Genomic DNA, 25,776 nt, shown 5'->3' with positions numbered 1-25,776 from the left:
TGCATGCTACTATACTTGCTTTTATGTGAGTTCTGGGGATTCAAATTTAGTCTGCGTGCTTGTGCTTCATAAGCACTTTACACACACAAAACCCCCTCCTCAGTCCCCTGTATTTATTTATTTATTTTTAATCTTGTTTGTTTTTTCACCTCTAACTCCCTACCAGCATGAGTCAGAACGTAAGCAAATTTACTGTGCTGTGAGGGGTCCCTGAAAGGGGCCTTTCATCCATGGGTGTCAAGCATTCTGTATAAAATAAATAATGCTGCTTTACAAATGTGTTGACTACTGGAACAGATGAAATACTTAAAGCATTTTGTCTTGATATTGCCTAATAATATAAGAATATGACTGTATGGGGGGGGGGAAGAGATGTGGCATTGTTCACAAAAATTGAAGACCTTGAAAGGAGCTTTTACTTCCCTTTTCGAACTTACTGCTTGGATATGTAGGCAATAAACAAAGAGGAGGGTTGGTACCTAGGCTCCTGCTTGGATCCTACCCAGTTGTAGCTCCATCATTTGCTCCAGGTCACTCTCATTGGCTGTCATGATAATGCTGGAAACATAGGCATCCTGAAGCCTGGAACATGTGACCCTTGAGGGGCCCACTCGCATGAGTAACTGGGAGCTAAGGGTTAGTAGCCTGGTGTTTCAGAGATGCCGGGGCTGTTAACTGACTGTGCGTTTCAGTCCTGGCTCAGGCCCTCACTGGACAGGAACTAGCAGCTGGATGCAGTGACTAATGCCTTCGGGTAGGCTGAGGTCTCTAGCTTCACAGAGAGTTCCCACCCTCTGCCTGGTGGAGGAACCCCGGTGGTGGCCAGTGGGTTGTCTGGGCTGAATATCAAAGAACCACCTCTGGAATCTGTTTCCTGGCTTGACCATCCTCCCACCCCATCCTCCAGGGTGGAAATGGTACTTACAAGGGAGCACTCCAAGTTTGAAAAGGGTCCCCCATGCACAGGCTTAGGGGCGGGGGCTTGAGGGAGTGAGAACAATAATGTTCCCACTTTGATTGCTAAAACCCTTTGTTCTTTTGGAGTTGGCAAGACTTGTCTCTTCCTGAACTCTTAACAATGGTTTCCCTGTAAAGCTATTATTGTGAGTCAGTCAAGAATTGTATGTGCATGCATGTGTTGGAACACACCCACCCACTCGTGAATACACACACGTAAACAGAGACACACATATGCACACATACACACAAACATCTTGAAAAGTCGGTTCTGTGATTGCTTTTTAAATAGCAGACTTGGGAGAGAAGAAGAGACCCTCAGCAGAAAAAAGGAACTACAGTAATTAGGCCTGTATGCTTGTCCTGGGTGTTAGTTAGGTCCATGTGCACTGCCTAAAACCAGGTCAAAATTCTACTAAGTATCAGTGTCGCTTTTTGACTATTATAGCTACTGGAATTTAAATGTCCATCCAAGTCCCTGTGTGTAGTCTTAATTCCCAGTGACATAATACGGGAAGCCAGGCCTGGTTAAGAGGATTTCAGGCCACGAGGGCTGTGCCCCACGCATGTACTAATGCCATGGCCACGAGAGTAGATCAGCTGTCTTCAGAGTAGGTTTTGGACTCGGAAGGCAGCTTTGTTGGGCTGTCTGGGCTAAATATGCTTGCCTCACATGCATGAGTACAGGTTCCCAGCATGCATGTAAAAAGCTGAGCATTGCAACACATGCTTGTGATCCCAGGTAGTGCTTGTCAGCTAGTGTAGTCTATCTGGGGAGCCCCAAGGCCTGGGGAAAGACCCTGTCTCAAAAAACCAAAGTAGACAGCACTTGAAGAGTGACATCTGACACCAACTTCTGGCCTCTACGAATAGGCACACATGTCCCCACCCACAGATGTGCGTACTATACGCACTGTATAGTAGGTTTTCTTGCCAAGGCTGCTTTGTCCCCTCTTACACTTTTACTCCCATACTTCTTCTACCTTGGGATGCCACAGTCATGAAGGCCCTGTCTGGATATGAACCTCATATCCAGAAATAATGTGTTTTATTTTGTTTTTGTTTGTTTGTAAAAATCAGTCTTCTGGTCCCACATCTTCTGTTTTAGCAACACGAAAGGAATGAGGATATTGACTTAAAAGATGACAAACTCCGTCTCCAATGAGACCTTCAGAACAGTCTAGATGACATGCTCTTACTCACTAATTCGGTCAAGATGCTTCTGGTGAGTGTGGGGAGGGCTAGAGGTTGAGACGCACTGTCCACATCTCTATCTCTTATCCATTTTATGGCAGATGGATGACTTGATGGGATTCAGCCAATGAGCAGAATTTGCATAGGAAAGGCAAAGAGAGGATGAGGTACTGGAGGGGGAGGATGAAGGAACCTGGGTTTAGTGTCTCAGCAGGAGGAAGCAGGGTCCTCCCAGATCTGCAGAATATCTGGCCCTTCTCTTGTCCCTCAGCGGCTAAGGACAGCATAAGAACATTGTTCCTGGTGACACAATGTGCCGCAGGAAATAGACTTACAGGATGTGTCAGAGAAGACCCTTGGGTGCACAGGTACCCAGCGCTGGCCCAGCATGGCATGAGCTCAGAATGCAGGACTGTGCCAAGGTGTAGACTTTCCAAAGGGAAGATGTATTTATAGACAATGTCTCTAGAGCCTTCTGCCTGGCTTGTCAGACCCCGCCCTTGATAGGCTCTGGGGCTCACTTCACATTTTTCTGGCATCTTAAAACAGGCTGAGAATAATTCTCAGAACAATCCTGGAAGATTCCCTTCACTGGCTTGAATCTGTTTTGTTGTTTTCATTTGCTTGTTTTTGTTTTGTTTTTTTAATGTTTTATTGTGATTCTTAAAATGTCTAGATAGATTTTCAAGGCCTAGTGCTGTGGTAACTCCCTGTAGTCACATTTAGCTGGGAGGCTGAGGAGGATCACCTGAGCTTAGGAGTTCAAGGCCAACAGAATTAGGAGGGATCAGTCATAAGGAGTAAAATGGACACCCATGGAGTCCATGCCTTCCTTTCCCCTAAGAGGTGACCAGCATCTCTCTATCTTAAAAATGAAAATACTGATTATTTCTTTTCAGAGGGTCCAGATATTTGTGCTCAGATGTGAAGACATAGTAACATATAAAAAATAGAACACCCATCTAGATTTTTTTTTAATTTTATTTATTATGTAAACAGTGTTCTTTCTGCAAGTTTGCCATATGCCAGAAGAGGGCATCAGATCTCATTATAGATGGTTGTGAGCCACCATGTGGTTGCTGGGAATTGAACTCAGGACCTCAGGAAGAGCAGACGGTGCTCTTAACCTCTGAGCCATCTCTCCAGCCCCCATCTAGATTATTATTGGGAAAATACTCTTGGTTTTTGAATGAAATATGATCTGAGGCTCGGATTTTAAGGAAACAAAATTATAGGGCTGGAGAGATGGTTCTGATCTTCCAGAGGACCCAAGTTCAGTCCCCAGCGTCCATATCTGGTGGTTCATACCTTCCTGTAACTCCAGTTTCAGCGGTGGGACACCCTCTACTGGCCTCTGCTAATAAATTAGCGGCATCTGCTCATAAATATGTGATACACATACAGACAAGCAGGCATTCATATACATATAAAAATAAATCAGTCTTTAAAAAAAGAAAACAAAGGGCTGGAGAGATGGCTCGGTGGTTAGAAGATGCACTGCTCTCGTTTGGTTCCTATAGCTCACATTGAGCAGTTCACATGTACCTTAACTCCAGCTCCAGGGAGATTGAGCCTCTGTGGACACCCGCATGAATTTTCGTATATTCCTGCCTCCATGCATATAATTAAAAAGAATATAAGTCTTTTTTAAAAAAGAAACAAAATTGTGTTTAAAAATTCACTAAAATATGACATGTCATAAAAATATTTAGTAGATAATTTTCTAGTTTTCATACAAGAACAAAATGATTACTATGCATATCCTTTTGTTGGTTTGGTTGGTTTTTTTTCGAGACAAGATTTCTCTGTGTAATAGTCCTGGTTGTCCTGGAACTCTGTTTGTAGACCAGCTGGCCTCGAACTTACTGAGATTCACCTGCCCCTGCCTCCCGAGTACTGGAATTAAAGACGTGAGCCACCACCACTCAGCTCACTATGCATATTCTTTTATTTATTTGCTTATTTTTATTTTTTAAATGTTTATTGAAAATAAATTCTTTTCTCACATAATATATCCTGATTATGGTTTCCCTTCTCTCTACTCCTCCCAGTTCTCCCCCACCTCTCCTCCCATCTGGATCCACTCCCTTTTTGTCTCTCATTAGAACTACGGATATTTTTTGTGTGCTTTTATCTATTATCATTACTATTAATCTTGGAAATTGAGTACTGAGCTTTGTAAGAGAAGATCCATGCTGAGGCTCTTAGACGAGACCTCCAGCAGTCCTGAGCAATCCTGGCTACCAGGAGAGCCACACTATCCATTGCATCTGCTGCAAGAAGCCAGCCTTCTCCGCTCATGGGGTCCCTTCACAGAACAGGTCTTCTTTCATGACTTCGCTTGTGGAGGGTAGTTGAGAGAATTGCAGAAGAGGGTTCTGGAACATGGTAATGTAGGGGATCCTTGCACTGAGGAACAGACACTGGATACACAATTGACTCTGTTCTCCTCTCAGGCTTAAAGGGCCATTGGATTTTTGGAGGAGTTTTCAAAGCTCTCTACTCCCGGTCCCTTTTCTCCCTTGAGAATAAGGAACATTGTAGACACTGTGGGACAGTTTTATGTGCTTGTTTAGATGGATCTGGGGACTGTTGACCATTTCTAGTCTTATATTTGGTTTGTCTCTGTCTTCATTGGCTTCTTGGGTTGACAAGTGTCTAACTATTGGATGGGAAGTGACAGTTAGCTGTGTGCCTGGGTATCCCAGTATGGAGGCCTTGACCATGCTGTGGGTGGTTTTAGAAGCCTTTGCATTTTTCTCTGACATCTCTGTCTCCTTCTCATGATCCAGAGTAACTAGAATGTGAACACAGGAGAAAAAAAATATTGGAATGGTTGCTGTAGTTTCCAAACAAATGACCTCATTGTCTGAATTCTGCTTTGTGCAAAAGAAACCTTAACTTTGCCTTATAAAAAGTAATGGATCTTTGGGGAAACAGATCCAAATCCCCATTTAGTGTGTGTAGTGGGGTAGGGAGGGAGGCTGGAGCTGACTCTACAGACAGAATATAACTAACATAACTTAACTCTGTTACACCAACGTAATAATGATTGCCAAAGAGACACAGCAACTCAGATTGATAAAGACTGACGGCCCCTTCCTCAAAGTCAGCAAGTCATTATACTTTGTGGAAGCCAATGTCGTGTGAAGTTTATTCAGCTCTGTGTTCCCAGAGTGAAGAGAGTTGTCAAATTTTGTATTAGCAGAGTGCCTTGGGCTTACCTCATCTCTTTACCTTATTTCCCATTTTACAGGTGAGCTGTTCTGGCATCCATGGGTTAGGCATAAGCTGCTGGGTTGCAGTAGTTAGTCAGGACCAGCTGCAGCTAAAATCTAGGAGGAGAGGCAACTGTTTAGAGGATTATGTTCAACATATAATTAGGTGAAGATTTAATTTAAGAACCCAGACCATAATCAGAAGCCTCATTTCCTACAGAATGAGCATTTTGATTGTCTTTTTCATTTCATCAAAATGAAATGGGACAGGAGTCAGTCTGCCATTCTTTAAGATGTCCTAATTTTGATGGTCCTCAAGCATCTCCTGGGATGGGTTCAGGTCCCTTGAATCTCATCTCTGGTTTCCAAGCATTTCCTGGGATGGGCTCTCGTCCCTTGAATCTCACCTATGGTCCCCAAGCATCTCCTGGGATGGGTTCAGTTCCCTTGAATCTCATCTCTGGTTTCCAAGCATTTCCTGGGATAGGCTCTCGTCCCTTGAATCTCACCTATGGTCCCCAAGTATTTCCTGGAATGGATTCTAGTCCCTTGGCTCTCATATCCATTAATTTTTTTTAATCTCTGTGACCACAACATCTGACAGAAACAACTTTCCTTCAGGGAGGAAAACTAACATTTGGCTCACAATTTTAGAGAGGTTCATCCTGTCGTGGTGTGGAATGCAAGGTGGAGTTCACGGTGGTAGAAGTGTATGTCAGAGCCTCCCCACTTCGTGATGGATCAGAAAGAGGGGACAGTTCTACTCTTCAAACACATGCCACTGTTGACTTAATTTAGCTACCCCCCCCACCTCCTTCAGGGTCCACAGCTTCCTAAAGTAGCACTAGCAGCCAGGGGATCAAGAATGAAACATTAGCCTGTGGTGAACATCTCAGATTCAAGGTTCTCCCACGTCTGCCAACTTGAAGTGCAGGGCTGGCTGGAATGTTTTCTCTTGGTCTGTGTTCTTTACATCTCAAAGATGCATATTTGGTTTTTATATCTTTAGATTTCTTGCTGAAGGATTTAGATAATCTTCTTCCATGCACACAAAACAGTTGTTTTTTTTTTTAACTCTGATTTTTTTTTTTTTAAAGGAAAACCAGGAACCTCAGTTTGGCTGGTGTAGGTCTTTTTGGACTAGAGAGGAGGGGAGAAGGAGGGAAGAGAGAGAGGGAAAGAGAAAGGGGGAGAATATGAATGAATTAGAGAAATGGTTAAGATTCGGAACTCCTCCCTTGTCTCAAGCCAGACAGAACAAGGATAATGTTTGTTTAGACATGGAGTTTTATTAGGACGGTAACTGCCTGTTGTTGGTTCTCATCCCGTGCTGCTGATTTGGGGCAAGGCCTGTTTGTGTTCTGTGCCTTGGCATCATATCTGAACTGAGCACCTCCAGCCACTGGTTTCCCAGGGTCCCTGGGACTCTGAGCGACTATACTTGGTCTGCAGTGGGTAGATGGAGTCTCCTTCTCAGGCTGAAGACCGGAAGTTTGCCAGCTCCGAGGCTGCACTGTGCCTGGAGACCAGAAATTCCACTCCTCCCTCTTCATAGTCTGAAATCCAATCAGGAGTGTTCACTGTGGTGAGGATGTTGCTCCCCTGCTGTGATCCTTCATCTTGATTGCCAGTTTGATAGGATTTAGCATCACCATGGAAACAAGCCTCTGGGCATGTCTCTGCCAGGGTTTCTAGACTGGGTTACCTGAAGTGGAGAAACCAGTAAATGTGGGTGACACCATGCCATGGGCTGGAGCCCTGCACTGAATAAAAAAGTGAGATGAGCACTAGCATTCGTCTCTCTCGGCTTTCCGATTGGATGCTGTGGCTTTCTGTGTCCTGCTCCGGTTGCCATGATGTCTTCACCTGATGGGCTGTGCTTTGGAAAATGAGCCAGGATAAGCAGAATAAGCCTTTTCTCCATTAGGCTCTTCTTATCAAGTATTTTGTCACAGCCATGAGCAAGTAACTAATACTTTGTTTTTCTTTTTTTGGTGATAGGGTCTCTCCGGGTAGCGCTGGCTGTCCTGAAAATAGCTCTGTAGACTAGGCTAGCCTCCAACTCAGGGTTCTGCCTGCCGCTGCCTCTCAAGTGCTGGGATTAATGGCATGTGCCACCACACCTGGCTCACTAAGACATTTCTTTTCTTTTTTTTCTTTTTTTTTTTTTTTTTGGTTTTTCGAGACAGGGTTTCTCTGTGTAGCTTTGCGCCTTTCCTGGAACTCACTTGTTAGCCCAGGCTGGCCTCGAACTCACAGAGATCCGCCTGGCTCTGCCTCCCGAGTGCTGGGATTAAAGGCGTGCGCCACCACCGCCCGGCCCAAGACATTTCTTAATGAGGTCTCTGAACTGGCATTTGTGTTTCCTTTGCCAGTGCGCTGCTGCAGGGTAACATCTGGACTGGAATCGAGGCCCCTCTGGTGCTTGGATGTCCCTAAATTCCTGGATCAGCTTGTTGAAGACCGTGAGTAATGTTCATGTTGCTATTTCATGAGCCTAAAGAGATTGTGAGCAGCAGTTAAAGAGTTCATCCAGGCCTGGTTGATGGGCTCATTCCATGCAGGCACAATTGACCTTCAGCCATTGGCTGTGTGTGCCCTATAATAACTATGAATTTGGCTCAATACAAATCATGAAATTACTTAAAACATACGACTTTTTTAGTGATATCTATCTATCTATCTATCTATCTATCTATCTATCTATCTATCTATCTTTTGATAACACAATCACATGGTACTCCAGTTTGAACTTTGTAGATAACAACATTATGTTACAATGTCAAAAGGTTGAATGTGCCTACTAGGGCCAGGCTCTCTTGTGTCCAGTTCCAAAAGCCTTAGAGATGGCTGCTGAAAATCTGCATGTGACCTTTCTGTCCTCACCACCAGCCACTACCAGAGCTAAACATACCATCTCTATCGTCCTGTCTCTTCCCTTCCCTTTCACCATACAGCCACACTGGCTATTGCTTCTGGTCTATAGCAGGACAGTCCATATGATGGCAGATGCAGGTACCATGGTCTCCCTAGGAACCGTTTCCCTGGGGCATATGCATACCTCCTCATTCAGCCTGTTCCATCCTACTGCCACATCTTTCCCCACCCAAGAGTTCACACGTCTCTGTCTGTCTGTCTGTCTGTCTGTCTCCTTCTCCATCGTTAAAGAATCTTTCTTTGTACTTACCACAATGTAGATGCCTTCTTCTATCAGTCAGTTGGTAGACTGCCCATTCATTTGACACTTAACTTATTATTTTTTTTTTTTTTTTGGTTTTTCGAGACAGGGTTTCTCTGTGTAGCTTTGCGCCTTTCCTGGAACTCGCTTTGGAGACCAGGCTGGCCTCGAACTCACAGAGATCTGCCTGGCTCTGCCTCCCGAGTGCTGGGATTAAAGGCGTGTGCCACCACCGCCCGGCGACACTTAACTTATTAAGTGCACACCAGCCATTCAGAGTTGACATGCTGTCATGGAACTCAATCCAACAAGAAGGAAGAGGTCACATCAAAACCCAAGTCAACTATCAGCCCTATCTGAGTAGACTGCGGGGTTCTAAGTACCCTCAGGCAAAGTTGCTAAGGTACCTTGTTAAATTTCCAGTTCTCAGGACATATTCATGTACTGAAATATCACAGTGCATTCCATTATTGTTCAGTTAATATGGTTTTTGTTTGTTTTTCAAGACAGTTTTTCTCTGTGTATCCCTGGCTATCCTGGAACTCATTCTGTAGAGCAGGCTGGCCTCAAACTCACAGAGATCTGTCTGCCTCTGCCTCCTGAGGGGTGGGATTAAGAGCGTGCGCCACCACCGCCCAGCTCAATTAGTATGTTTTCATAATTAAAATAAACTGTAGATCCTGCTGTGGGAGGACTGGGTGAGGCCTAAGAGTCAGCTGTGCTTATAGACCATATTTGGAGAAATAATGCCTATTGCTCTGAAGTTCCCAGCACAGTGATTTGTCATCATCGAGTGTGACTTAGTGAACCCCCTGACGTACGTACGTACGTACATACGTGTGTGTGTGTGTGTGAATTTGCTGAAGGCCTGGCAGGACTTTGTCTTGTGTTTTATGTCTGGTACTTGTTCCTTACCTTCATTACGGCTGTTGTAGGTTGTGGTCTTAGCTTCTGGATCCTTTCTTCAATATCATGCCGCTCGGATTGATGCCTTGAAACCCTCCAAGGCCTCTGTGCGGTGGGTATGCTGTCTGTAGCTCTTAAAACAGCTGGGGTTTTTCCATTTGGAAGAGCAGGCAGCATCGGCTGGCCTTACGCAACACGGGCAAGTGACTCTTAGAGGCTCAGACACCTTAGAGCAGGTAGGGTGAGGGCCTGAGGGGCATTGCAGGAGGGAGGTGTGTGACAGGAGGGGCTGAAAGGGGAGCCCCGAGTCCATGTGATGAGTGCACCCTGAAATCATGCCTGATTCCCACGTAGTAGTGTTGGCTGCACGGCTGGCCAGTCACCTCCATAGACACTTCCAACGTATCTGGTTCCTGTTTTCTAAGAACGAAACCGATTCTTCTTCTGAGCCGTTGACTGTTCAGAAAGCCATGTATGGAGGCCTTGCAGCATCCGAGGTGCTGGGCTGAGCATCTGGTGCCCAGTCTTGCAGCTTAACTCTCCTGCTGTCCAGGTGGCAGGTGTACCCACTGTTTAGGGAGGCCTCGGATGAAGGGACTCACTTGGGTCACACTGCAGGAGTGTGGTAGCGGGGTGAAACAGCCTGGATTGTTGGTCTCACATGGGGCTCCTTCTGCTCTTCACTTCCTGGGCCATGAGTCAAGTCATTTTTCTTTGAGGCAGGTTATCCGTAGTGCAGCTGCTGCCAACTCCTGGTAGTCCTCCTGTCTCAGCTTCCCATGTACTGGGAATAGAGGCTTGTGCAGTGACCCTGACTAGAAATACGGTTTTGTGGACAACAGATAGTGGGTTGCTCATTATTTACTACTCATTTGGATTTTGCTCCCTCATACCTTCAGCATGTCCCTAGGAAGGACCTTCCCAGGGAGACAGTTTTAAATTATGTTGGTCCTTTTCGTTAGGTTCGGCCTCGGGTGGTGTGGTACTGTGTTGTGCGACTTTTGCTGAGGGGATGTGAACAAATGCCTAGTCACTGCAGGTAGGGCACAGAAGGCAGATCACAGGAGTGATTCCACTGATGTCCAGCTCAGTGGACTAGTGAGTTTATTGGGGTTACTGACATGAGCATGGGTGACGCAAAAGCAGCTGTATTCCCCGAGAAGCTCGCCCTAATAAGGGTGACATCTCATGAAAGCTGCATTCCTGGAACTCCTTGGCCAACTTGTAGGTAGCTTGGTTGTCTGGAGAGTCCCTTCTCCCGAGCAATTGCTTGCTGTTTTTTAGAGGAACCTTGTGAATTGTGTAACTTTCAGGATCTTCCTGAGCCTTGCCAGTTGCTTCTACTTTCCCAGTCTTAGGGCCTTCTCCCTCCTTCTGGGAAGGGACTGTTTCAGTTCAGAAGAAATCGCTATCTGGTAGTCAGATATAAACAGGAAAGAGAGGTGTAAATTTGGGGGGTGGGTGTTTTGTACTGCCTCTGCCAGCCTTAGAGGTGGTAGGTGCTTGTGGCTCAGGGCTCTATGGCTATAACCCAGTCCTCGATGGCTCACAGTGGGGAGATAGGAAGTGAAGGATCAGGAGTTGGCTCACTGTGTCATAAAGAAAGAATTTCTGGCCACTCGGGCACTTCTGTATCAAAGATAATTTCCAAACAGCTTCATTGTGCTCAGATTTTATTTAGCCTGTTCTCTGTGTCAGACACACAGACCTGGCGTTTTAATGGATTTTAAGTTTTCAACTTGACTTGTCAATATTTGGCTTCATGTACCTGTGTGTAGTTCATGGTTGGGCCAAGGCATTGAGTTTCTTCATTTAGCCAATTATCCACATGAAATGTGCATGCCTGTTCCCACACTGCAGGCACTGACAGATTGGAGCCACACTCTTGCTTATATTGCAGGTCCTTCTGCTGAACTGGTGCAGATAACTCTCTGTTGGGGTGTGAGATGCCAGGTGTGACAATTGCATTGAAATAATACCGCCCCTTTGTCCTTTAAGGTCTGGAGTTAACCTTGCTTTTCTACCAGGAATAAAGGCTGAGCCAGGGTCAAAGTCAAGATTTGCAGTGCAATAGCTTTTCGCCCCTGGATCTTGCTGTGGTGTCTCCCCTTGTACTGTTTCTCACATAGGCTCCTGATGGCCAGTGGTCTGTTTCCTTGGCCTGTTTCTTTAGCATGACCTGGAGACGTGATTTTGTTTAGAAGGCAGTTGTAGATAGAGGTTCTTTGACTTCTCTGTGTTTATTCTGGCTGTGCATCCTTCAAGGACTGGCAGTGGTTTCCTCTGAGTTTGCCTGATGTTTCATGTTACCCAAAGCCAACTGCTTTGTCTTTCTTTATACAGTGAGCCACTTAGCACAGGGCCGGGATGATGCAGGGATCGATGAGGTTTCCCTTGTACTTGAACTCGGGGCCTAGCCCTAGACTGCATTTGCAGCATCCTTCCTTCCATTTGCATCCCTGACTCCAGTCTGCTAGAGGAGGAACAAAGGAACCTTGTCCACATGAAGACCAGGAAGGCCTGTGGGTTGGAACGGTGGTCTTATTGTCTCCTGTAATGACAAGTCCACACATGAGATCACACAGCAGGTGTCCCCAGGCTTTTGTGAATTCAGGCATGCAAACCTCTCCGGGGTCTTAGGTTATGTGAGGTAATGGCAAAGAACAGGTGGTGTAGATGAGCCGGACTGAAAGTACATTCTTTCCTATAACACAGGTGGTGTTTGTATTTCCTTTAAACCTCTTCTGACTATACAGAGTTTCAGAAGTAATTTATAGCCTGTTGATATCCTGAATAAAAAGATACATGCTCATAACAAGAGGGTGCTTTCTCACTGGTAGTTTCAGGTCAGGATGTCAGCATTGCAAGCCTTTGGGCCTGTGTATGAAGAAGCATTGGTATGGCCAGACTGGCCACAGGCTCCCCTTGTTGTGCCTGCAGCCCCTCCCTCCCCTCCCCTCTCTCTCCCTCTTGGGGGAGTGACCCTAGGGAAGTGCTCTACCACTGAGCTCTACCCTAAGCCTTCCTTTTCCTTTTGAGACTGGGTCTTGCTAAATTGCCTAGGCTGGCCTTGAACTTGCTTCATAGCCCAAGCAGATCTTGACTTTGTCTCTCTTGCCTCCGTTTCCCTGAGTACTAGATTACAGTTATCATGTCTGGTTCTTGTTTTACTTTAAAATGACAAAGTACAAAATTCAATGGAGTTATGGAAGAGTCTATTTTCAAAAAGTCTGTGCCCATGGGGGAGGGATGTTTTAGATGACCATGTTTTAGCTTGCCAAGGCAGAGAGAGACCCAGCTTATTCTTGTTAGACCACAGGATTCTCTATCTACCTCTTTCTCCTGGAATGGAGACATGGCCCCACGCTTTCTCTCGAGAGCGGATAAGAAAGTGTGCTGTCACCTTGCCGCTTCCCAGAGTGAGTTGTCACTCTCCCACCTACGGCTGCAACCCAGGCCTGCTTCTCACTCTCTACCATCCAGACTCAGGCGACTTTTATCATGTCATATCCTAGCCTGGAGGCTATATCACATATATGGAGCTTCCTCCCCCTGGGAACCTATAAGCACAAGAAACCCTGTTTGTCCCCTGAATGTGACGGGCTGAAGGATCTTTCTCTTCAGAGCCCTACTGCACTGCCTGTGGTGTGCAGGGTATACCTCTGATACTCTGGGATCTGAAGGGAACAAAAGGAAGTTGAAGACTCTCTCCCTTCAAGGAGGAGCCTGTTCTCTCTGTTCCTGATGGCTGTCTGCCCTGATGAAGCTTTCCCTCTGACCTGGAAGTTGGCTCTCCCCCTTGGCAGCCCTGTGGCTGCAACTCCCTTAATAAAGCTCTGCTGAAGTGATATTCATTGCAGCCTTCCTTCTGCAGACCTATAGCATCTCTCCCCACTGCAAAATAATTCTGTGTGAGAGTCATAGTCAGTGCACTGCCCCTGCATGTGCAGTGCTGTGTGAGTGCCATAGTCAGTGCACTGCCCCTGCATGTGCAGTGCTGTGTGAGAGGCATAGTCAGTGCACTGCCCCTCATGTGCAGTGCTGTGTGAGTGCCATAGTCAGTGAGCGCACTGTACCTGCATGGCAGTGCTGTGTGAGTGCCATAGTCAGTGCACTGCCCCTCATGTGCAGTGCTGTGTGAGTGCCATAGTCAGTGAGTGCACTGCCCCTGCATGTGCAGTGCTGTGTGAGTGTCATAGTCAGTGAGTGCACTGCCCCTGCATGTGCAGTGCTGTGTGAGTGTCATAGTCAGTGAGTGCACTGCCCCTGCATGTGCAGTGCTGTGTGAGTGCCATAGTCAGTGCACTGCCCCTCATGTGCAGTGCTGTGTGAGAGCCATAGTCAGTGAGTGCACTGCCCCTGCATCTGCAGTGCTGTGTGAGAGGCATAGTCAGTGCACTGCCCCACATGTGCAGTGCTGTGTGAGTGCCATAGTCAGTGAGTGTACTGCCCCTGCATGTGCAGTGCTGTGTGAGAGCCATACTGCTTTCCCCCTGCATGCTCTGTGCTTGAGTGAGCTCCACACTCCCTGCACTGCCCTGTGGGAAGGTCATAGTCACTGCTTCCCTGCTGCATGTGCAGTGTTGTGTGAATGTCATACTTTGCTATCTTTCTTTCTTGCCTATGCTTCAAGGCTAGATGTCCAATTTTCTTCCCCATTCACGAACCCAAGAGCAGGACCAGTGTTGTTCACAGAGAAGATTCAACACAGAGGACTGTGCAACACAGAGGACTGGGGACACAGAGGTACTATGACTAAGTACCCAGAAGCATCTTCATTCCAACTAGCCTGGGTATTCTGATCTGTTTGATAATTTTGTCAAAAATGATGTGTCCAATGTGATGTCTAGTCAGAATTCTTTGTCATTTGGAACCCTGAAATGCAAGTTTTTCTCCATTTACAACCAAACCAAACCTAACAAAACCAAAACCATAACAAGCAAACAAAAAGAAAACTCACAGTTCTAAGGAAAGGAAAGAATTAGAATTTGCAGAGTTTGTCCTTCCTTGCAGAGATCTCATGCCCACTTATAAATGCTGTTAACTATTAACTTTATGTGAGGGGAAAAATACTCTTCAGCTGACATCAAGACTAAATTATACAGTGCCTCCACAAGCCTTTGTTCTGAGGAAGTGTTTTTATAAACAGTGTTATTCTTTGTGATAAGGTTGAAACATAATATGTCATAGACCATTGTGTAATGACTACATATTGCTTTTTATGATATTACATATTTTCACATACAGTCACCCGTTCTCTCATTCCTGACTACTTTTTGCTTGTTTGTTTTGAGACAGGATCTCATTATGTAGTCCTGGCTGTCCTAGAACTCTATGTAGACCAAGCTGGCCTTAAACTCACAGGGATCCTCCTGCCTCTGCCTTCCACGTGCTGGGACTAAAGGCATGCGCCACCTTACCTGGCTCCCTGGCTATCTTTTAAACCTTTTCTAGCCCCATCTTTCTTTTCTTTGATCAATATTGTAATTAGCTTCTTTGGATTTTGATTGTTTTATTTTCAAGACAGGCTTTCTCTGTGTAATAGTCCTGGTTGTCCTGGAACTCGCTTTGTAGACCAGGTTGACCTCAAACTCAAAGATCTGCCTGCCTCTGCCTCCAAAGTGCTGGGATTAAAGGCATACGCCACCATGCCTGGCTCTTTGAAATGCTTTTTTAACAGAATGAGATGGTTATGTCTGTAGAATTTCAGGTCAGAAGATTAGTTTAAAATTTTTTCTCTTAAAAATATAAAATGTTCCCAGATGTGGTGCGAATGCCTTTAATCCCAGTACTCAGTAGGCAGAGGCAGGTGGACCTCTATGAGTTTGAAGCCAGATGAGTCTATATAGTGAGTGCCAGGCCTACCAGGGCTACATAGTGAGATCCTGTCTCTAAAAATAAACAAACCCCTACAAATATAAAATGAGTGTCTCCAACCAAGGACTCTTAGTAGCGTAAAAGGTAACTAACCTTAAAACCATTTAAAAATTATTTTGAAAACTAAATGTGAAAAGTCTAAAACTGTTTTTATTTGTGTGTATGTATGCATGTGCATATGTGTGTATGTGCTTGTGTGCGTGTGTGTGTGTGCATGCGTGCGTGCGTGTGTGTGTGTGTGTGTGTGTGTGTGTGTGTGTGTGTGTGTGTGTGTGTGTGTGTGTATGTGTGTGTGTGTGTGTGTAGGTGCAACCCTGGTACTGGGGTTAGAGACATATGTCACAGTGATGGACTTCTAAGTGGGTGCTGGGTATCCAAATCAGGTCTTTATGTTTTCTCAGCAAGTGTTTTTTTACCCACAGAACCATCTCCCCGAGTCCTGTCTGCAGAGTTATCTAGCCAGCAGACCTTTGGCCAAGAAGCTTTTTCCATCTTGTGGTCTAGCCTCCTAGACTTGCCCAGCCCTTTGCTGCAAGCTCCTTTCCGGTGTTTGGTGCTATCGATTCTGAGAGATTCTTACACCCTCTGCTCAGACTTCTGAGAGGTGATGTAAGACGAGCGTGGAAGCTTCTTCTGTCTTTGCCCACAGAGGCCTGGCTTTGTCTCCGCGTGGCCCAGTTTTCCTCCCTCCATCCTGGCTTGCAGAGACACTCCTGTGAGTGCTCGCTTTGCTGGTCTGTAACGTTTGCTGGACGTACGTTTCTCCAAGCCATTGTCATACTGCATTGCTGTTCGTCAGGTCTCTGTGGCAGATCCCATATTAAACGGGATGATAACGCTCCCTGGGGATGAGCCTTGCTGGCCTGCCTAAGCCCCCGTAGGCTGCTTCCTGCTTTGCTGTTCTGCGTGCTCTGTCTGGTCCATCCTTGTATTATTCATGGTCTATTCTCCTGGTTTATTCATGCCCACTTTAAAAGTGATGTCCCCTTCTCTGGATTGCTCTCCTGTGTGACTCCGGTGGGCCTGGGCTTTAAAGGGACTGGAAAGTTGGGCTGTCAGAAATAATGGCTTCTCTTTTCTTCCAGGGTTGCCTTGACCTCCTTCTGCAGGAGCTGCTTCTTGCCAGATGTTGGTAGAACAAAGAAGGGGGCGTTCCGAATAGGCTCCGCCCTAACAAACCCTGGTGTCAAAAGCCTCCAGGCTTTGGCATGGGTCTTATTAGTGAGACAGCCTAGTAGTCAGGACAGAAGCTGTCTCACCCAGATGTTGTGTTCCATGGAACTATTTCTGTGATAAAAATACCCTCCCTCCTCAGAGCAGAGGCAGTCACTTAAGTATCTCCTGCTGTGTAGCAGGGAAGCCAGCGAGCACAGCACTCGTGGCCTGCATTTGGCACTGTGTCCTTTGGCCAGCTGTGTGGCTCCCAAGAGACAAGTGCAGTTGTACGGAGAAAGCATGAGGGAGAGTGACCTGGGGAGGAGGAGGAGGAGGAGGAGGAGGAGGAGGAGGAGGAGGAGGAGGAGGAGGTGACCTTTAAGCAGCTACTGAACTCCCAGCACTGGCCTTAGCCTCCCTGCCCCGAGACATTGCTCGGCTGCTGCTGTGGCTGCAGGGTCTGCAGTGAGGAGGGTGACTCAGAAGTTTGGATGAATCAGCTCCGCTGATTTCAGCACAGGAGCAGGGGAAGAGTGAGTCGGCCTGGGTTGGGTGGGGCTCCTGGGGTTCCCTGATGAAGTAGACGTGAGCTGATGCCTGGGTACCTGTCTAGATCACTAGAGTCTGCTGGTTGGTTACATGATAACTTGGGATACATTTTATATTTTCAATTAGTTAATTTTTATTTCTTTTTTATTCGTGTGCACACACGTCTGTGTGTGTGCATGTAGGTGTGTGTAGGTGCATGCATGTGGGGGAGCTAGAAGCCAACCTCAAATGTTGTCCCTCAGGAGCTCTTTACCTTACTTAAAAATATGTTTTATTCCTTATTTTGTGAGTGTGCTCATGCAGGAGCTCATTGTAGAGGTCAAAGGACAACTTTCCAGAGTTGACTCTCTTCTTTCGCCTGTTGGATCCAGTGATCTAACTTAGGTTGGCAGGCTTACCCAGCAGGCACCTTTACACACTGAGCGGTTTCACCAGACCAGATTGCCTTGCTTTTCTGAGATAAGGTCTCTTCACTGGGACCTGGGGCTCACTGTTTTTAATTATGCTAGTGGCCAGAAGGCCTCAGAATCCTCTTGTCTGTGTTCACCTGGCACTGGTACTATATGTGCCACCATGCTTGGCCTTTTACTTAGGTTCTTTGGGTCAAACTGAGGTCCAACAGTCATCCAAAGCTCCTCTGCAACATTGGGGCATCCATCTTCAGCCTACAGGCCTAGAGTATCCGGCAGATTCTTTTATAAAGCAGGAATTTTGAAGGACTGTCCTGCTTTGTTTTGACGAAGTTCATCAGTCATTTTCCTCTGTGTCCTGCAGAATATCTGGCAGACTCTTCTGTGCAGTAGGAATCTTGAAGGATTGTCCTGCTTTGTTTTGGCAAAGTTCAACAGTCTTTTTCCTGTGTGTCCTGCATGTCCAGTTTGCACAGCACATTGTCAGCAAAGGCAAGAGCAGTTTCTTTGCCCAGTGTCTAACCTTGCCACAATAAAAGCAAACTCCATAAGAAGTTTCTTCAGTGCCCATCATCTCTGAAGTAAATTGGTACTGCCAGAAGCAGATGTGTCTCATTGTCATGAAAAGCCCTAAGTTAACAAAACATAATTAAACACCATATTCTGTAGGCCTTTGAAAGGTTTGAAGACCATCTATCTATCTAAAATATATCTCTATATGATCTGGAAAGCATACCTAACATATCTATAATTATGATTGTTTTAAATGACTAACCACTATCCTATGTGTCTGGTTATCCTATACAGTTTATAATAATAGCTTTCAAAAACGAGAACTTCACCCAACATTTCCAAATGAACTGCATAGGCACAATGCCTCAAACAAAAATAGAAACATACATACATACATACAATATGTTGTAATGAAAATAACCTTAATTTTTTTTATCAATATTCATAAATCGTTCAAACAAGAGTAGAAACATATATACAGTATAACAAAAATAACTTTAAATTTGTATCAATATTCTATATTCCTCTCAATGATAATAAACATCCATAACCCACCAAATAACCAAAAACCACCCACACCCCTCTTGGGGATATGGGTATAGTTTTCTCCATACTGCTTCCTGCTGTCTATAGACCAAGTATCTTTAAGGTCCCAGAGAGAAAATGAGATAATGGCCAAGTTCTGGGAAGACCAGGAGTAATTTTTGCTGATAGATAATCACCTGTCAAGATTCAGGAGGTCTCGCCTGATCAAACCTGTTCCATATTAACCCTAAAGGAATCCACAGCCTCTCATCTCCTGTGGGAACAAAACTCCAAAGCATTTTTGTTTTCCATTTGACAAATATATTTTTTTACTTTTGTAAAGTTAAGGCATTCTTAAAGTATATAGGCTGATTTATTTCAACAGTCCCTCTTTCAATTCCAGGTCTCTTTGAAGCTATCCTTTGCTTTTCAACAACCAAAAAACTCAAAATTAACATAACAACATACAGGATCCAGACTCCCTGTGTATTTCCCATCTTATGTGGCTTTTTTCTTTTTCTTTTACTTTTACTCTCTTTAAAGATTTTATTATTATTTTTAAACTATTCATTTCTTTCTATGACTATACCCTTTTTCCTTTCTTAAGCCTACGCACATTGTTAACCACAGTGTAACCTGTTTAGAGGTTTTTTTCTGTCTGAATCTCTTTTATTTTGAATCTTTTAGCCTTTTTGATTGCATGAACAAACTTTAAACTGCTAAGCAGCACAGACCTCTGCCTGGGGCTTTGGTAGCTGGCTCTGTCTACTTCTCAGGCAGGAAAGCCAAGCCTGTCAGAAGTTCATGCTGTGCATTCAACCTTCCTAGAATTCTAAAATGCTGATGCTTGCACTATGGTAGACATTTTTACTTAGGTTTTTGTTCCTACTTAAGGTACTAGTTGCTCAAGGGCTTGCTGACTGGCAGAAACTGGCTAAAACTCTTTTTTTTTTTTTTGGTTTTTCAAGACAGGGTTTCTCTGTGTAACTCTAGCTGTCCTGGAACTTGCTCTGTAGACCAGGCTGACCTTGAACTCACTTAGATCCACATGGCTCTGCCTCCCAAGTGCTGGGATTAAAGGTATGTGCCACTGCTGCCTGGCCTCTGGCCAAAACTTTTTAAAGAAACCATATTACTTTTGTTTTTGTTTTCCAGCTTTCTAAGGCCCTCGGATATTTGAGCTCCAGGTTGGTATGCCAAAATGTTGTTTGATTTTTTTGCTCCTTTTTCTTTTGGGGGGGGCCTGCCACCCCGCTCCCAAATAAATCACACATGGAGACTTATTCTTAGTTATAAACGCCCAGCCTTAGCTTGGCTTGTTTCTTGCCAGCTTTCCTTTACTTATCCCATCTACCTTTTGCCTCTGAGCTTCTCCTGTTCTCTTGCTTCTGTAAATCTTACTCTTACTCTGTGGCTTACGGGGTGGCTGGGTGGCTGGGTGGCTGGCACCTAGAGTCCTCCTTCTCTGGCTACTTCTTTCTCTCCCTCTCCTCCCAGATTTCTCCTATTTATGCTCTCTGCCTGCCAGCCCCACCTATCCTTTCTCCTGCCTTGCTGTTGGCTGTTCACTTCTTTATTAGACCATCAGGGTTTTAGACGGGCAAAGTAACACAGCTTCACAGAGTTAAACAAATGCAACATGAACAAAAGTAACACACCTTAAAATAATATTCTACAACAGATGCCGGGAGAGAACTGAGCTGGTGGCCTTTTCTAGTGCCACCTGCGTTCTCTCCTGAGTACCCACTCCTCCATCTTCGCATCTCCTTGTGCTGTCTCTTCTGCTGACCCTGTTTCAGCTTCACATCTCCCCTCGACCGTGGGAAAGGCTTTGGTGGTTCCCTGTGCCTGTGGATATAGGATATTCTCACCCTTGCAGGGTCCTTACTTGATAACTCCTGCAAATCCCCTTTTGTCGGGATAAATGATGTCCCCATAGGTTTCAGAGCTTGTGATAGGATCGTCTTTGAAGTTCATTTTCTGCTGGTCAAGGGTAAGTAGTCCACTGTTGGCAGGAAAAGCAGGCACAGGGACCCCAGTATCTCCTGATGGCTTCTCATGCTCTGCTGTGTTGTGTGATGCCTGGTGAGCTACTCCCTTGCAGATAGCAAATCCCTTCATGGTAGACAGCTTGGTCCTAAAAAGGAGGCCATGGGGCCCGGGGAAGGCTGAGAGAGCCCTCTTCCTATGAGGAGAGGGCGGATCCCATTGCAAGTTCCTCTGCACTGGGAGACTGTTCTATTCACAGTTCACAGTCATGATGGGAACAGAGGCAATCCAGGCAAGCACACAGTGAGACAGAAGGGAGGTGGGGATGGGAGCTGCTGAGGACCGGGGCAGTGGTTTGTAGGCTCATGGTGTTGCCACAACAGCTTCACACAGACCACCAGGCAGATGCAGTGGGGCTAACTCCACTGCAAGAATCACAACAAAGTAGCCAGAATTTGTGTGTGTGTGTGTGTGAATTTGAATAATTGGTGAGGGACTACCCAGTACTGCCAATGAAAACAAAACTTGAATGAGGCCAATTTTCAAATTCTGTCTGATGAAACATAAACAGAGTGTTTAGGAAGCAGCCACACTGCCTGAGTGATTATCTTCAGAATACAATGTTCAGCCAAATGGCTCCTAATTGATCTCAAAATATTTACTGAGCCTAGCGCTATCTGTGATAGTTTCCTATTGAGTTGTTGATTTAGCCCCAAAAAGACAGTGAAATATGAATATTCCAAGACTAACAAAAACAACTGTCACAAATGAGGTGTTGAAAGATATAAATACAAAATGCACAGCTCCTTGACAAAACAAGAATATACATATAAATCCTCTTTTCTGCTTTTCTTGGGCTCAGAATTTGAAGTCCCAAATATCCCTCGAAACTTTTCATGACGCTACTAATAACTGCAAAATTGTCATTTCAGAAACCCTGGTGTTTTACATTCTTTTTTGCTCCCAGAACACTGAACACCCCAGCATGGTGGTTTCAGAACAGGTTTATAGGTCGGGGAGGCGGCTCAGTTGGCTGAGTGCTCATGTAGCCCACATGAAGTCCTGGCTTCCATCTCCTTCGCTGTATCAACCGGTTAGGGTGGCTCATGCCTGTTACCCCAGCACTTGGGAGATAGAGGCAGGAAGAACAGAAGTTCAAGGTCATCCTTGAGCATTTCGGTTCAACCTGAGATATGGGAGACCCTGTCTTAGCAAACAAAACAAAACTAAGAATCAATCAGGTTTGTATATTTCCAATATCCTCCCCTTTCGTGTCTCTTCCCTTACGTGTTTAGCTGTGTTGCTAAAGTATAGAAGACAGTGGAATTGAGGATGTGTGATGTCAGAGACCGTGTCGTGAGAGGCCTGGTGACTTTCTTAGAATCCCTGCTGTAAGGCCAGCTGCTGTGTTGAAGGATACTCAGGAGACCTGTTTAGGGCTGGTGCAGTCATGCCTGTAATTCCAGTACTTGGAAGGACCAAGTGGGAAGACCTAGAGTTGGAGGTCTGCCTGGTGTACTTGAGACCCTGTTTTTACCACAACAAAGAAGGGCCTATATAGCATGATATCAAGACCCCTGTCAACGGTCATGTGACTACCATCATGGAGGCAGGACCTCCTTCCTGCCTTTCTTTAGGCAAGCCTTCCTATGACCCAGCCAGCCCCTGAGAGAACCATGGAACTGAGTGAATACTCCCTGATTCCAGAAAACTCCTGCTGTAAGACTTTTCACCCTGGGTAGGGTTGTGTGGGAGAGTAGGCAATGGCTACCTCCACCTTCTAGGGTCCCAATGACAAACCAAGTTTTGATTTTACTAAGTTCTCCCTGGGGAACCAATGAGTTTTTTGGACTGATCTAGAGAGCCATGATGGTTGAAGTGAGGGATCCCAGAGCACCCGTACTTGAAAGTTTGCGCCCAGCATGGATGGTGGCTTCTCCGAGGGCACTGAACACCTCAGCATGGTATTTACACAGCTGTACAGATGAAGCACCTTCCTCTACCCTTTCCCAGCCTATTTGCTCTGCTCCTCCTCCCCAAGCCTGCAAGACCCTGTGAAATTAAAGCAGTTGCGTAGGAGGCGTGGCTTTGGTGAGGGTTCCTCCCTCCTTCTCTGAGGGAATGTCAACATCTCACAAGCCCCCCCTGTGGTGATCTTTTGCAAGGAGCGCAGCTGATCTGAACTGATGAAGGTGGTGGCAGTTTGGCCCAGAGGATAGACCTGTGCACCAGCTCCTGACTCACAGAGCCTGTGAGATAATGTTTATTTTAAGCCACTCCACTTTGGGGGTAAGTCTTGGCAACCCTGGTAGTAAACAGTAGACAAGATGGTTAGCACTTTTGCGGGCACATGTGTGGTCAGACTCCCAGCACTGAGTCAGCTGTAGGGATGTTAGCAGTATTTTGCAGCTTTGCTTTTTAAAGAGATGGCTCCCGTAACAGACATGTAAGTCCCCCCCCCTTCCCTTGCTGTATGTATGCCTTGAAAAGACAGTTACTAAGATTAAATTGATTTATGGGCTCATTTGTTTCTCAAACACTTTTCTGATTTGTTCTGGGCAGTTGTTAATGCTTGAGCTTACTTGTGTGCTTATCTCTATGTGACTCTGTGACTCGGAACATGTGCTTACCCATGCCCTCAGAGGAATCTGTGGTGACAGGAAGCCTTTGGCACATCCTAAAGACAGCTGCTTGGAAAAGTAAATACACCCAGGCATATGTTCCCAGAGGATGTGCTTGAGTTAGAGTAAAAATTACAGGCATCCCTGGGGAGACCCCAATTGTCCATCTTCCTTCAAAGGGCATTAGTAATTTCTTATCTTGTGTCTTGGGCCCCAAGCAGTGCTCCAGGATTGTGTCTGTCTTTAATTTTTAAAGACAAATGCTTTGCTACCCATGGAAGTCTTTCATGAGGAAGGGGATGTGACTAAGCACTAAGTATTTTTCTCTCTCTCTGCCTCTGTGTGTGTGTGTGTGTGTGTGTGTGTGTGTGTGTGTGTAGGCGAGAGGTTGGTATTGGTGATCTTCTGCAGTCTCATTTTCTACTTTCTATCTTGAGGCAGGGTCTCTTGCTTGAACTCAGAGCTTGCTGATTTGACTAGCCCAGCAGCACACAGTAAACCAGCAGGAGACAGAGGACAGGAGCAACAAGACAGCAGTGAAGTCAGTCTTGAGGTTTCTAGAGCAAAGGCAAGGCAAAGCTTGGGGCTGGCTAGTTAGTGATGTCTGTGTGTTTTGGTCTGTAGAACTGTGATGGGGCCAGTCTGTAATCCTCGCACTCACGATGCTGTGCCAGGAGGGTGGTGCGTTTGAAGCCAGTTTGGGCTCTATAGATGTGGAGAAGGGTCTTTTTTTTGGGGGGGCGGTTTTGAGACAGGGTTTCTCTGTGTAGTTTTGAGCCTTTCCTGGAACTTGCTTTGTAGACCAGGCTGGCCTCGAACTCACAGAGATCTGCCTGGCTCTGCCTCCCGAGTGCTGGGATTAAAGGCGTGCGCCACCACCGCCCGGCGGAGAAGGGTCTTTAATGTGGTAAGCAGATACAACAAAAGACAAATTGAGGGATGGAGAGATGGCTCAGTAGATAAAGTATTGTCACCTAATTGTGGTGACCAGAGTTTGGATCTGTAGAACCCATTTCCGATGGAGGTACATGTGGTAGTCTGTCTTTAATCCCAGCCTTGGGAGACAAGAGACAAGGCGAGACTGGGATGCTTGGATGCCGCTAGGATAGTTTAGCTAGCTAGACTAGCTAAATGGTTGAGCCCCCAGTTCTAGTGAGAGAGCACCACCTCAACATGTAAGGTGAGAATGATCTGGAAAGGCATCAGACATCACTCTCTGGCCTCTGGTATGTACATATACATGTAGGCTCGCATGCATGCTCACACACACAGGTGTACTCCCACACTTGCAAACATGCATGCACATATACTGGACACACATATATGTCTTAAAAACAGAAAAGAAGTTATAGACTGTAGCCTTGCAACAGATGGGTTGGTGTTATCTGTGGCTGGAGCTTGTCAGATTTCTCCAAGGTCATTACCACCTTTTTAGTGTGTGGTGCTTGGAGGTTTCCTAACAGTTACTGTGCCTTGCTCCCTGCCTTACACCAGGAAAGGAGCTCTCTACCCTTCTGTGGAAGGTGTTCTAGGTGTGCTTGTCTTTATTCAAGAAGGTGTTTCTGGGTAACTGATGCCTCTTCTCACTTAGAGGGAAGAAGCAAGTAGCCTCTGAGAATGAGGTGGGGGCTGCCGTCCCCAGCTGGCGCCTTCTCTCCAAGCTTCCTGTGTGCAGGTGTGCACATACATATTTTTTCATAATGCCTTAAGTGTGTAGCTTATAGTAAACTCTGAACTAGCTTGTCTTCAAATGCTTTTCATAACTTTTACTTGTTATACATGTATACATACTCTGGGATTTAAAAAAAGTATTCAAACTTGTAAAAACTTTACTACCTATTTTAAAAATGGTATCTGGTGATAAATGTTTTCTTTTCTGATTTTTCCCCCTTAAATATTTAAAGATTTAAAATGTCCCCAAATTGCTGGGGTTGGAGAGATGGCTCAGCACATATGAGCACATAGTGCTCTTGCAAGGGACCTGGGTTTAGTTCTAGCACCCACATCAGGTGGCTTATAAATAACCTCCTGTAACTCCAGCTCCAGGGGAATCCGGTGCCTCTGGCATTTATGGTCACCTGTACTCATATGTGCATAGAAACAATTAAACATAATTAAAAACAAGATAATCTTAAAAAGGTCCTCAGATTGTGAAGTTCACAGTGAAAACTGTTTTTCATTGCAAGTACATTCTTATTTTGCATTCCTTCCTCTCCACCTCCCAAACTGTTGATTTCTGTCATGGTGAAATTTTTGTAATCCCAGAATTCTACCACAGAGGACTGTCATCATTCTTATGTCTGCAGAGGTCCTTGAGGTGATGCTTCAAGAGAGGTGTAGTGGCTCAGAGTGATGCTGTGGCATTCTTTGCTGTTGGTGACATTTGAGAATCATAGTGTTGGTATTTTCTTCCTGGTTAACTGATGGAGACTGGAGGGAGGCTGAGGATGCAGCTCTGTTGGTACAGTGCTTGCCTAGTATTCAGGAAGACCTGGACCAGACTCCCAGCACTGTGTACACCCCATAGGGTGGTGCATGCCTGTCATCCCAGCACCTGGAACAGGCAGAAGGCTCAGGAGTTCAAGGTAATGCCTGGGCTGCATGGAACCCTGTCAAAAGGAAAAAGAAAAAAGAAAAAAAACTTAGCTCCCCTAAAGAGAAAAAAAATCCCCACGAATCTGGAA

General features: G+C 45.6%; 1 protein-coding gene across 5 annotated transcripts in view; it reads left to right on the top strand.

Annotated features, from left to right (window-relative positions):
* The window catches only part of Tln2 (talin 2), a 426,813-nt gene that overhangs the window by 72,186 nt on the left and 328,851 nt on the right, over window positions 1-25,776 (top strand). For 4 of the 5 annotated variants that reach the window (XM_052713268.1, XM_052713262.1, XM_052713236.1 and 1 more), the window contains exon 2: window positions 7,745-7,834. The exons of the other annotated variant lie outside the window; for it this stretch is intronic. The gene's annotated coding sequence lies outside the window, so the exon portion shown is untranslated. The remainder of the gene's footprint in view (window positions 1-7,744; window positions 7,835-25,776) is intronic. 5 annotated transcript variants of the gene reach the window in all.

The sequence above is a fragment of the Peromyscus californicus genome, unplaced genomic scaffold, assembly GCF_007827085.1.
Source record: "Peromyscus californicus insignis strain IS unplaced genomic scaffold, ASM782708v3 Scaffold_11__1_contigs__length_118956290, whole genome shotgun sequence".
Classification (NCBI taxonomy): Eukaryota; Metazoa; Chordata; class Mammalia; order Rodentia; family Cricetidae; genus Peromyscus; species Peromyscus californicus.
This window is presented reverse-complemented; position numbering and strand designations above follow the sequence as displayed.